General features: G+C 39.8%; 1 non-coding gene across 1 annotated transcript; it reads left to right on the forward strand.

Moving 5' to 3' along the window:
- The first annotated feature begins 4,569 nt into the window (after window positions 1-4,569).
- LOC114116747 (U6 spliceosomal RNA) lies at window positions 4,570-4,673 on the forward strand. Its single transcript, XR_003590573.1, has one exon. It is a non-coding gene; the product is annotated as a U6 spliceosomal RNA (small nuclear RNA).
- Window positions 4,674-12,416: the final 7,743 nt, after the last annotated feature.

Consider the following 12,416-nt stretch of genomic DNA (forward strand, 5'->3'; position numbering starts at 1 on the left):
CCTCACTGCAAAGAAAACACTCTTTGGATTAAATCAGTGTTTTAATTGTTGGTTACATACTGTCACCTTTTGTCAGAATATCTATGACATATGTCCTTTCATAAACATTCCAATCCATCTACGCAGAATAATTTCACTGGAGAATGGGTTTACATACCAATTTGGGGAAAAAAAATAGAAAGGTAAAGAAAAGATAAATGACAGCTGAGGAGTGATGGAGGGAGGGAGGGAGAAGGGAAGGGAGGGCCCTGTGGAAGGACAGGATGGATAGGTAAGGTACTTAATCTATCAGCATAACAATATGGTGTTGGGGAAATATGTTTTAAAAACAAAGTCTTCTGATACAGAAAACCTCTCCACAAAAATAGTAGAGAAAGAAAACAGGTTTATCATTGAATAAGCATTAAACCAGAAATCAAAGTGAATCAGAGGCAATCCACTAAGAGATGTAAAGACAGAAAAGAATCTTCAGAAGACTCAAGCCACTGAATACGTATTCTCAAGGTCAACAGGAGCTAGTCCTCAAGTCAGAGCACTCAACGGCACCATTTGTCATCAGCAGTCTATCCTGACTTCACCTGATAGTTGGGGTTACCGTTCATGTTGGCTAATTTCGCTTTTTCCAGAGTGAAAACACACTACTCATCTCTTTGTGACAGGGAGTAGCTTTGCAATTTGGAACAAGACACCTACCAAAATCAGGTTCTTGTCCACCTACAGAGACTGGGAGATGGGGGCCCTGTCTGTCTTGATGTTTAAAGAGATGCCTCCCAGGTCCTTGAGAAAGACATTCCCAGGTCAGAAAGCTGAAAAAAGGCCTATCTCATTTTCTAAAAGATTCTTATATATTTCAAAGAGATGAGGAAGTACTTGTAATTATATGTTTTCTAAAACAAATGCTGGAGAAGGAAACGGCAATCCACTCCAGTATTTTTGCTGAGAAAATCTCACAGATAGAAGAACCCGATGGGCTACAGTCCGTGGAGTTGCAAAGAGTCAGACACGACTTAGAGCCTGAGCCGCAGTAGTGACCAGCAGCAGACTGGGCATGCAAAGTAAATGCTCTGAGAAAAAGGAGGGGAGGGAAATCTCTTCCCTTACTTTCATCAGGAGGAATTAAGCCTCTTATATTTGATTTGTATTTGTCCTGACAATGGGCACCACTGATTTTAACCCAAAATAAGCCCCCTGGGTTCACTCTGAGGTTTGGGTTACTTGCCCTGATGGAAGGGCAGGCAGGATTCTGAGCTGAAGCTGCTGTGGTTCCCAGAGCTCTGGAGTCTCTCCCAGGTCTGAGCACTCCCACACTCTGGGACTTTGCTTCCAGGAGGCCCCCCAGTGTCTAACTCTGAGCTCCTCCCCCCTTCTTGCAGACTCAGTCTCGGACTCTCTGGGGTGGGCCAGGGTTCTTCTTCTCTAACCTGCTCCCAGACAGTGCTACAGCTTCTGACTCAAGGCCCACATTCTGAACAACAAGCTACTGTGTTCACTTATCCTCATAGGTGCAAAAATCCACCACTTACCAGACACCTGGGGCTTTCCCCATGGCTCAGATGGTAACGAACCTGCCTGCAGGAGACCCAGTTCCATTCCCGGGTTGGTAAGATCCTTTGGAGAAGGAAATGGCAACCTACTCCAGTATTCTTCCCTGGAGAATCCCATGGACAGAGGGGCCTGGAAGGCTACAGTCCATGGGATCACAAAGAGTTGGACATGACTGAACTGACTTAGTGGAGCTCCAGACACTTGTCCTGGAGAAAGTTATTTCTCCACTTCAATTTTAAGGAAGAAAGACCCAGAGATGAAGTCTATGGGTTAAGAAATCATTTCATAGAATAGCAGAGACTTAGAGCCTGAAAGTGACCTTAAAGACAAATTCATCCTGTCCCAAAACACTGTCAGTTTCCATGTTTAAGGCAGCACATTCCACTATCAGACGCTTTACGATTTTATATACAGAGGTACAATCTGCTTCTTTAACCATCTGACCCATCGGGTCTGCTTCTGTCACCTGGAACTACAGCAAATAAAATAAGGTAGAAAAAGCTAACATCTCCAAAGCAGTATAGAGCATATAAAGCAAATTTATGTTGATTACCTGATTTTATCAACAGAACCCTTTATATATCTGCAGCCAGTCGTTTTTTCACCACTGCCTTATCTTCAGTAGGGGAAACTCCCCAGGGTTTCCAGATTCTTCACCAGCTTGATTTCCTTCATTTATACTCACTATAGTTTTTAGTGCCTCCTTTTAATTGGGTACAAATTAATGGCAATTAAAGAATTAGACCTTATCTCAGAAAATACTTCCTAGTAAGCACTTCCTTGGCCCAATCACTTCTTTTAGCTAAGTTAAAATGCTGCATTAGTAGTAAGTCTTCTTTCCTTACAGATACGAACAAACAAAATATTCTTATTGAAGAGAGTATTCATGATACAGGTTTATTAAACTTTTTTCTCCTTCTTTTGCTAGCAGATTGTTGTAAATGTGCTTTTATCTCACATGTCATGCTAGAGGAACCAAGACCTCAGAGAAGAAGAAAGCATGTTTATGAAGACCCTGACTGCCCAAAGCTCTCTCCATGCTGCAGATGGTGTGGGAGGGTGGCAAGGTTAACTCACACTGTGTCTCGGTCTGTTCAGATGCTCAGATACACTAGTGCTTACCCAGCTTCTCTCCTCTATAAAGAGCAAGGGGTCTGTGCCTTCAACTTGAGGGGTGTGGGGGGCAGAGGCTGACACTAGCAGACACGTGAGTCCTGGGTGTGCCCTGGCTGGCACTTCATATTTCTGCTGTATGCTGACTCCATCAGGCAGCTGGGCGTCCTGCACATGTGCTTTATTCTTCTGGCTCCTGGGAAAATCCTGAATCTCCATCATGTCCACTATCCAGTTCCCTGGCTCATGAGTCACCTGCAGCGCTGACCCCAGGACTGGTCGACTGTGCATCAGCTCAGCTTTTACAGCGTGGAACTGAGAAAACCTCAAGAGCACCAGGAAGACCTTGTTCTGTCCGATCACACCTCACCTTCCTTCTCCTCACGAGGCTCTGGGTGGAGCAGACTCCAATCAGAATTCCAAACAGGGGAGTGGAGTGTGGGCCTCCCCCCTGACTGCCTCCCCTATCACTGACAGCTGGGTAAGCCCAGTGCCCGCCACCTCCTCACTGCACACCACTGCCACCCAAACCAACCCAGGAAGGGAAAACAGGTCGACACCTCCCATCTCTCTCACCCACCTTCTCTCTCCTTCTTCCCACTGTCTCCTGAGGTCACTGTCTTCCGCTACATCCTTTCCTAGTCTATACTCCTTTACCTGACACTATGATTGGACCTGCTAAACCTGCCTGTGCCATGCTGTGCTCAGTTGGGTCTGACTGTTTGTGACCCGATGGACTGTAGCCCATCAGGTTCCTCTGTCCATGAGATTCTCCAGGCAAAAATACTGAAGTGGGTTACCATTCCCTTCTCCAGGGGATCTTCCCAACCCAGGGATGGAAGCTGAGTCTCCTTCATTGCAGGCAGATTCTTTCCATCTGACCCACTGGGGAAGCCCTATCTCCCATACAGGCTCTGGATTTTTTCAGGAAGGACCCTTGTTGATTTTGGTCTCTTCATCACTTAGTACAGCTCCTAATATCCAAAGGGGCAGCAGAGCCTAGCCTAAGTTCTGGCTGGGTTCAGATTTTGGTTCTACTGGATTTATGTGATTTTGAGCAAGTAATTAACCTCTCTGTGCTTAAATCTGCTTACCTATTAAGTGGGGAGGATAATAATAGCTGTAATTACGATTACTGAACAGTAATAGAGATGTCCAGGTGGCAAAGTGGTAACGAATCTGCCTGCCAGTGCAGGAGATGCAGGAGACACGGGTTTGATCCTTGGGTCATGAAGATGCCCTGGAGAAGGGAATGGCAACTCACTCCAGTATTCTTGCATGGAGAATCCCATGGACCAAGGAGCCTAGCAGGCTACAGTCCATGGGGTTGCAAAGAGTTGGACATGACTGAGCAACTAACACACACACACACAAATACTGTATTTTCTAATTAACATGTGCATGTTGTAAATGTCTGTGAACTGTACTGAAGGCCAGCAGCTGCTCTCTAGTTTGCTCTGCACTAGAGAAGGAAATGGCAACCCACTCCAGTGTTCTTGCCTGGAGAATCCCAGGGACGGGGGAGCCTGGTGGGCTGCCGTCTATGGGGTCGCACAGAGTCAGACACAACTGAAGTGACTTAGCAGCAGCAGGAAACCAGATGGTTTTGGAAGTCACAGAGGATAAGGGTAGTGATTTCTGCTCCCAGACACAATTATTCTACAGGCTGTGATGCTCCATGTCACACACAGAGGGCTTATCAAATCTCCAGTGTTTGCAAGGACTGTGGAGCCTGTATGCACCACTGCTTCTCACGTGGATCTCACAACAAAGGTACACGTTTAATCTGAGCCCCTGATTCAACTCTCGCTTGATGCTGAGGGCTCCCAGAAGGCCCAGGAGGATGAACAGGTGAGTTGATAGCAACACACTGGTGGAGTCCTGGCCTCTGCATCAGAAAACAATACTAAGGTGCTTGCTTCAGCAGCCTGTATACTAAAATTGAAACAATACAGAGATTATCATGGCCCCTGCTCAAGGAAGACATGCAAATTCATGAAGCATTGGGTATTTTTTGGTAAATCAACGATAGTTAAATAAATAAGCAAACAAATGAAAAAGAAAACATCTCCAAGACTTGTGTAATCTTACGGAGTCACTTCACCTGACTAAACCTCAGTTTCCTTATGGAAATTAGATGAAATAAAACGTGAATATTCATTTGTCAAGCACTTAATGATGTACAAAAGCAGGAGATTTGCTAATTACCCCCATCAAAAGCTCCTCAAAGCCCAGAGGAGTCAGTCTGTCTGATTCACAGAAACTTCCTGTAATATTTTCAAGGGGCAACCCCCAGTATGAGACCTTGCGTAGGTTCTGACATTAATGTATGTGTGTGTGCACATGCCTCTGTGTGTGTGTGTATGTGGGTATGCCTGACACGTCTATCTCCTCTCCATATTTTACCTCACATCCTAAGAAATCCAGTTACTTACTGTACTCCTATCAGAACTAAATAAAATATTTTAGTGTAATGACTAGCAGACAGTAGGGGTAAAATTAGCTTTGAATGACTATGAAAGTGCGTAATGTTCTAGTTTACCAGAGACGAAGGAAACCTAGTATATCCAGCAGCCATTTTTCTTCCTTCTTACTCTTTCTTTGTGGTGAAGCTGAGAATAGTGCCCTTAGGTTTTTCTCACTATATATGTAGATGGGGGAGCAGAAAGGAGCTGCCAAGGCACGGACTCAGAGAAGGTGCAATTAAAAAGGCGGAAATAATTTGTTGTTTTTTTACCACAGTGTTTCTTTCCTATCAAAGTCACCTCAGATCGACCATGTGAACATAATGTAATTCAACAAAAATATTATTTGAGGCATAAGAAAATTTTATAGGAGGAAACATATTGGATGAAGTATCGCTCATGGTGTAATTTTAATTCTGAAAGATCTTGCTAAGAGGGCTTATTTAAATAGGTTCTCCCTGAGATGAATATTTAGGGGGAAAATATTCCTACAGGATGATTTATAGCAGAATTATATGAACAGAATGAAGGACAGAAGAATTTTATTAGAAAAGGGTCTCATTTCCACAAAATATAAATTATACCTTTTAGAAAATATATTGAATTTTATTAATATTCTGTAGACAGCCCGAAGTGTTAATCTCTACCCCTACCTATAAGACTTTCATTATGATGTACAAGGTGTATTTACCCTTTAACCAAATAATTTTAGAGCAACTCAGTGGAGCCTCCAGTTTACATATCCTACAAAATATTTTCATTGCAGTTACAAAAATCTTATACTTTGTTGGCAACTTTTAATGATATAAATGTAGGGGTATCTGTATTCACATATGCATGCTTTGGGTGTTACCATACAAGAATGCATATTAATCAGGAACCCATTGCATTTGATGTCTAGAAAGAATTTTCTCCAACACTCACTGTTTTTGTTGTTAACGTTTTAATCATTATTGTTAAGTGGAGATACAATCAGCTTGAGGTTCTTCAGTGCTCTGATTAAAATTCTGCATTAGTTGATCTTAAAATTTATAGTTAGAGGAATTACTTACGATAGATCATTGAGTACTGTATTTTTGCCTGGCATTTGAAAGTGACCTCATTTAGACCTTGGTAGCTAATATTTTTGATGAGGAAATTGACTTATTAGGATTTAAATAACTTGGTTATAAATCCTTTTCTGGTCCCTATCTGACATGAAAATTAAGCTTTTCTTGGGATGGTGACTTTGTTGTAGCAAACAAGAGTAAATTGACCAAGAAATGCAGCGTGAGCTTCAGCAAGGACAAGCTAAAATTTACGTTTTGAAAGTGAGGGCTGAGAACAAAAATGAGGATAAATCCAGGAGATTAGAGAGAAAAGACTAGATGCATTTTGATTCTTAAATAAATATTATTAAATACTTTTCTCTTACGTAAGTATACATAGACTGTAGCAGTCATATATATCATTCTACTAGGGCATGCAAAACGGAACCCAGACTCTCTGTCTCATTCAAAATACCTGTAAAATATGCTACTGCAAAAGTTCTTATTCTCTATTTATAAAATGGGAGGAACCTGGTTTTAACAGCTAGGCCTATGTTAAAACCAGAACCCAAGCATTTCTTTATATCTTAAAAAAAATTCTAGTGATTCCTCACTGAACACAAGTTAACAACAGCTTCTACTTGCATCTCCATGAAGAGAACACTGAAGACACATTTCTTCCAAGTGGCTGGAAATTTGAAAGCAAGACATCTTGGCATTTCACCCAGGCCCTTATCTAAATCTAAAGCCCTACAATCCCAAACTCCCTAACATGGCTATATTTCAAATAGATAATCAGCAAGGTCTTATTGTATAACACAAGGAACTCTGCTCGATGCTATGTGGCAGCCTAGATGGGAGGAGAGTTTAGGGGAAAATGGATACATGTATCTATACAGCCAAGTCCCTTTGTTGTCCACCAGAGATTATCACACATTGTTAATTGGCTATTCTTCAATAGAAAACAGTTTTGTTTTTTTTTAATACAGCCCTCGGGAATTGCACATGAAGGAATTCTCTGGTATTTATTATTGGTCAAAGTGCCAAACATCTCCAGGTAATAAAACTGAAGTTCAAAGAATGCTTTTCAGCACAACTATATCTGGCTTGCTCTCAGAATAAATGCTGAAATTCAAGAATCCATAGCCTCTTCATCTGGATAAAAAATTTAAGGCAAAACATTAAACCTAAAGGGCTATCAATACATGTTCCCCCCAAAATAAATGAGGTGGGAAAAAAAGGATTTTAGAATTGTCTCTATCAATCTATAAGGAAACACTAGCATCATTCTCTATCCATGGAATTTTAAAGTTGTAGGAGCTCTGAAAAGATTCCCTAATCTACGATACACATTTTCCCATGTGAGGAAACCATCAGAGTTGTTATGAAATGTCTAAGGCCACATAGTCAACCAAAGGCAAACCAGGATTTGAACCAGGGTCTTTATATACCGGTATATACCTTCACCTCCATTATTTTTTAGGAACACAGGACTGAGGCAAAGTACAACACTGTCAAAGATGGCAAATGTAACCTCTACTTTGAAGGGGAGACAAACCAAATTAAATCTATCTCCTCCAATCTACAAAACTTGATTCTCTCTTTACATCCTCCTCGGTGGTTGCCTCAAGTTTTCATAACTTATCATTATAGATGAAAAAACCAAAGCATGACAATACGAGAAACCAAAGCATGACTTCAGATAAATCTTCAACAAATTTCAAATCCATGTGTGCTCTTATTTTTTGTTGTCAGTTCATTTTAACTTTTCCATTTATGTATTTACTTAGCCCTCACCATATCCCAAACAGACCTATACAGTCCATGGAATTCTCTAGGCCAGAATACTAGAGTGGGTAGCCTTTCCCTCCTCCAGGGGATCTTCCCAACCCAGGGACCAAACCCAGGTCTCCTGCATTGCAGGTGGATTCTTTACCAACTGAACCACAAGGGAAGCCCAAAATAGAATTTAAGATGGCAGAAAATTTATCTCTGTATGCATTCTTCACCCTTTCTCTCAAACCATGGTGTGTATCATCAGAAATAAAAGTAATAATAAGGTAGCCAGGCCATTTTTCTTCTTGGTTCCATCTGGTGACTCTTCCTGGTAACGCATCACTGTTGTGAATAACCCAAAATCTGCCCGAGACAACATGGAAACGTGAAGTCGCAGTTCCAAGAGATACAATTATTTAATGAATCAAATTATTCACATTGCTTATATCTCTACAGAACTGGCCCACATAAAAAATATGGATTATTCATTTCTAAGGTGTATTCCTAGGTGTCATATAAAAATTTTAGACCTTTATTTAAGTAACATGGTTTCCCCAAAAAGTCTCTGCAAGCAATCCTAAGCCCTAAAATAACCAGTCTGGGGGAAGCTTCTTTCTGTCTACTTATCATTCAGTTGCATACTTTGGTCACTCAAGCTATTGTCAATAAAAATTTGGAATACCAAAAAAAAAAGAGAGAGAGAGAGAGAGAGAGAGAAGATGTAAAATATTCTCTTTGGCAGCATTTGGTGCTTTTAAAATAAAAAGTCAGCATCCCCTCTTCTATAGAAGCTCAGAACATCACATCCCATGGCATCTTTGCAAATGGCCTGAATTGTATTCCTCGCTCCCCTTGATTTATCCCCCTGTTGGCCCCTGCAGGAGAGCATCATTTTTTTTCTCCTGCCCTCTGTCTCCTATATTTCATTTCAGGTGTCTATCGAGGCAATGAAAGATAAAGCTCTTTGCTTTCCCTTGTACTAAAGTTCTATATGGAATCAGTTCACCTGTCTGTCACTCCTCATTAAATTCTTACCCTCTTCATTCACATCCTGATCTTTGCAAATGAACATTTGCTTAATAAATGTTCCCAAGACTAACAGTGCAGAGTGAAAATCCCACACAGCAGTAAATTATTAACTCAGTCACAGAGGGAGTGCCATATATGACTTTTCAGAATGAGTTATTATGTGGATCATCATGTAATTATGAATTTTTCAAGCCATGATAGAGGAAAATTGAATATTTAATATTTTATGGACATATTCTACACTGAGGACATCTTTCAAAATTTTATGATAATTTTTAGAGTGAGTGAAGAGCAGAACAAAAGTTACAAAATAATTGCAAACTTGAATATTTAATCACCAGGGACATTGTTGATTATTTCTCAAATTATGTAATGTAACCAAGGCTGTGAACTTTTAATCATAGTGTATTCAAATGGAGAAAAGAAAGGGCATTAAAATCAATCTATAAGTATGTTTTGGTTGTTTAAGAAATAAGAATACAAAGCTTAATGTTGTCAAATTGAGATCTTAGGGTATAAATATTCATGTGAGAGGCAATCTTGAGGGATCTGTTCTAAATGAGCTATTGTTGAACGAAAACTTTTCAAAATGAGCCAATTTTAAATGTTCAAAATCAACACTAAAGAGTAAACATTAAAATATCTTAAAACACTTGACTGAAAATAAAATGGAAAACTTAAATTGGTGTTTGTCTGAAAAATTTTAAATTGCAATAAGTATTTTATAGTTTTAATCTTAAAAAATAAAGGAAAAATTAAAAGATGGATAATTCCATGCCAAATAACCAATAATAAGATTTTATGAGTTGCCCTGTATCCTTTACACAAATTCATGCCTTCACATCATAACATAATATTTAGCACTTCAGTTATTACTCATATTTTAACTCTGAAAATTAGAATACTTAGTGATTTCAAATTGTTTCTTAATAGATTCTCATTGCTGGAGAGGGTCATTTCCCAGTGCTAATACTGATAAGATTTGAGGACATTTGAACTCAGGTTCTCACATGGGCTGCACATCAGCATTGCCTAGTCCTACCTCCTAGAGAGGCTGAGTTGGCCTAAAGCTGGACACTAAAGTTTTTTTTAAACCTTTCAAATTATTTTAATTTTCAGCCATGGTTTAGAACCACTGATACTGATAGGGCTGTCGTGAAGTTTTCAGAAGTCAGAACTTCATATACAATTTTAAAATCCTAAAGAATCAACATTTTGGGTGCATTGAGCATATGTGAATTAAGGATACGGAGTTAATGAGTAAACTGTCCAGGGTCTCAAATTGCACATAATCTAATGAAACGCACACATGAATGTCTACAACTCAGTGTAACTGCTGTTATTAGAGAGATATGTATTGGGTGACACAGCAGTGGAGAAGAAAATCAACATTCCAGGTACCAAAATGAGCTTTGTTAAACCTGAAATTGACTAAGAAAAAAATATGACTCTGTTTCTTGCATTTATTCACTCATTTGTTCACTCAGGCAATTATTTATTCAACAAACATTTATTAAATGACTACGTTTCCATGTCCTGTCTTTTTCTTCTTTTCATTGATTATGGAATTTACTGAAAATACAGTGTATCGGTTAGCTATTGCTGGATAAGAAACTACCACAAATCCAAGTGACTTAAAACTATAGCTATTTATTTGCTCATGGTTCTGAGATTGGACATTTAGGCTAGGTTAAGCAGTTTCATCAGAAAAGCATGCCTAAATTAAATTATAACTCCTTAAGATCTTTTCAGAAAATTAAGATTTAACAGCAATGCCTGCACCTACCTGAGAAATGGAATCTGTTTAGTGGAGTGAATCCTTCCTTTAAAAAAATCAGATCTATACACAGTAGAAAGTTTTAGAGGAAATAAAAATAGAGTAACTATCAAAATGGAGACACAAATTTTCTGCTCCTTCTCCATCCATTATTGTTTTCCAGTGATGTAAATAAGAGAGGTCAGTGCTTCCTTCTACAGTGAGACCCTCCAACTTGTCGACCCTTCTCTTCCTCTTTAGGACAAGCCAGGAGAAGGATAAAAGAGTCTCATGTGCTGCTACTGGTCTCCAACCTATATTGAACAGAGCGGTAATGAAAGAGTTAGTTGCTCAGTTGTATCCAACTCTTTGCGACCCCATGGACTGTAGCCTGCCAGGCTCCTCTGTCTGTGGGATTGTCCAGGTAAGAATACTTGAGTGGGTTGCATTTCCTCCTACAGGGATGAAAGAACAGGAGTTCAACTATGTGAATTCTAACAGCTTTCCCACTCTCCTCTGGAGTCCTGTCACTTCCATAAGGAGACGAGACTGAGGAGGTGAGGGAACAGTGAAAGGCTTTGTACTTTAATAGCTAGATTGGCAGGACCAAAGCGCTGAACATTTAAGGCCATGATTTTGTTTCTTTTTTCTTTTTTTAGTATTGTCCTAGTATCCTGCTTGTTCATTTGTATGTTTGTTTTACAGATAAGGACACTGAACTTAGAAATTCTGCTATGTCATTGCCTCACTTGTATGCTAGGAAGCTATGTAGAGCTATTCAGGATAAGACAAGTACTGAATATATTCTAGGAATCCTCCTGAACTTGACTTTCTGATTTGTTTTGTGGTAAGAACACCTACCGTGAGATCTATCCCCTCTACAAATTAATAAGTTTACAATATTCCATCGTTAACTACAGACACGACTGTTGTATAATAGACCCCTAGAACTCATTCATTTTTCGTACCTGAAGGTGCGTACCCCTCGAACTGCAGCTCCCTGTCTCCCTCTCCCCCCAAACCCTGGCAACCACTATTCCACTCTCTGTTTCTATGGGTTTGACCATTTTAGATTTCACATATAAGCAGAATCACACAGTATTTGTCCTTCTGTGACTGGCTTATTTCACTTGGCACAACGTCCTTTCGGCTCACTCATGTTTTTGTGCCTGGCAGGATTTCATTCTTCTTTAAGGTTGAATAACATCCTATTATAGGTGTCTACCATATTTTCTTTACTCATTCTTCTGTCAATGGACATTTAAGTTGCTTCCACAGCTTGTCTGTTAATGACTAATGCTGTGATGAACATGCAAGTGCAGATGTCTCTTCAAGACCCAGATTTCAATTCTTTTGAGTAAATACCCAGAAATAAGATTTCTGGATTACACGGTGGTTCACTTTTAATTCTTTGAGGAACCTCTGTGCTGTTTTCCACCCTTTTACATTCCTACCAGCAGTGTGCAAGGGTTTCCTTTTCCCCCACATTCTTGCCATTGCTATGATATTTTTAATCAGAACTCAAAACTCTGAAAAACAATATAATAACCTTAGAGTAAACTCAGTGAAGAAAACTCCCAAACATCTTAGAAGAAAAATAAAGACTTGACATAACTGGTGGGAGCAATCATGTGTCTAATGGGAAGACTAAGAATGGCAAACATAACACTACTTTCCAAATCTATTCTATATTTAAAGCATTTC

This window comes from Ovis aries, chromosome 10 (assembly GCF_016772045.2).
Source record: "Ovis aries strain OAR_USU_Benz2616 breed Rambouillet chromosome 10, ARS-UI_Ramb_v3.0, whole genome shotgun sequence".
NCBI classification, from domain to species: Eukaryota; Metazoa; Chordata; class Mammalia; order Artiodactyla; family Bovidae; genus Ovis; species Ovis aries.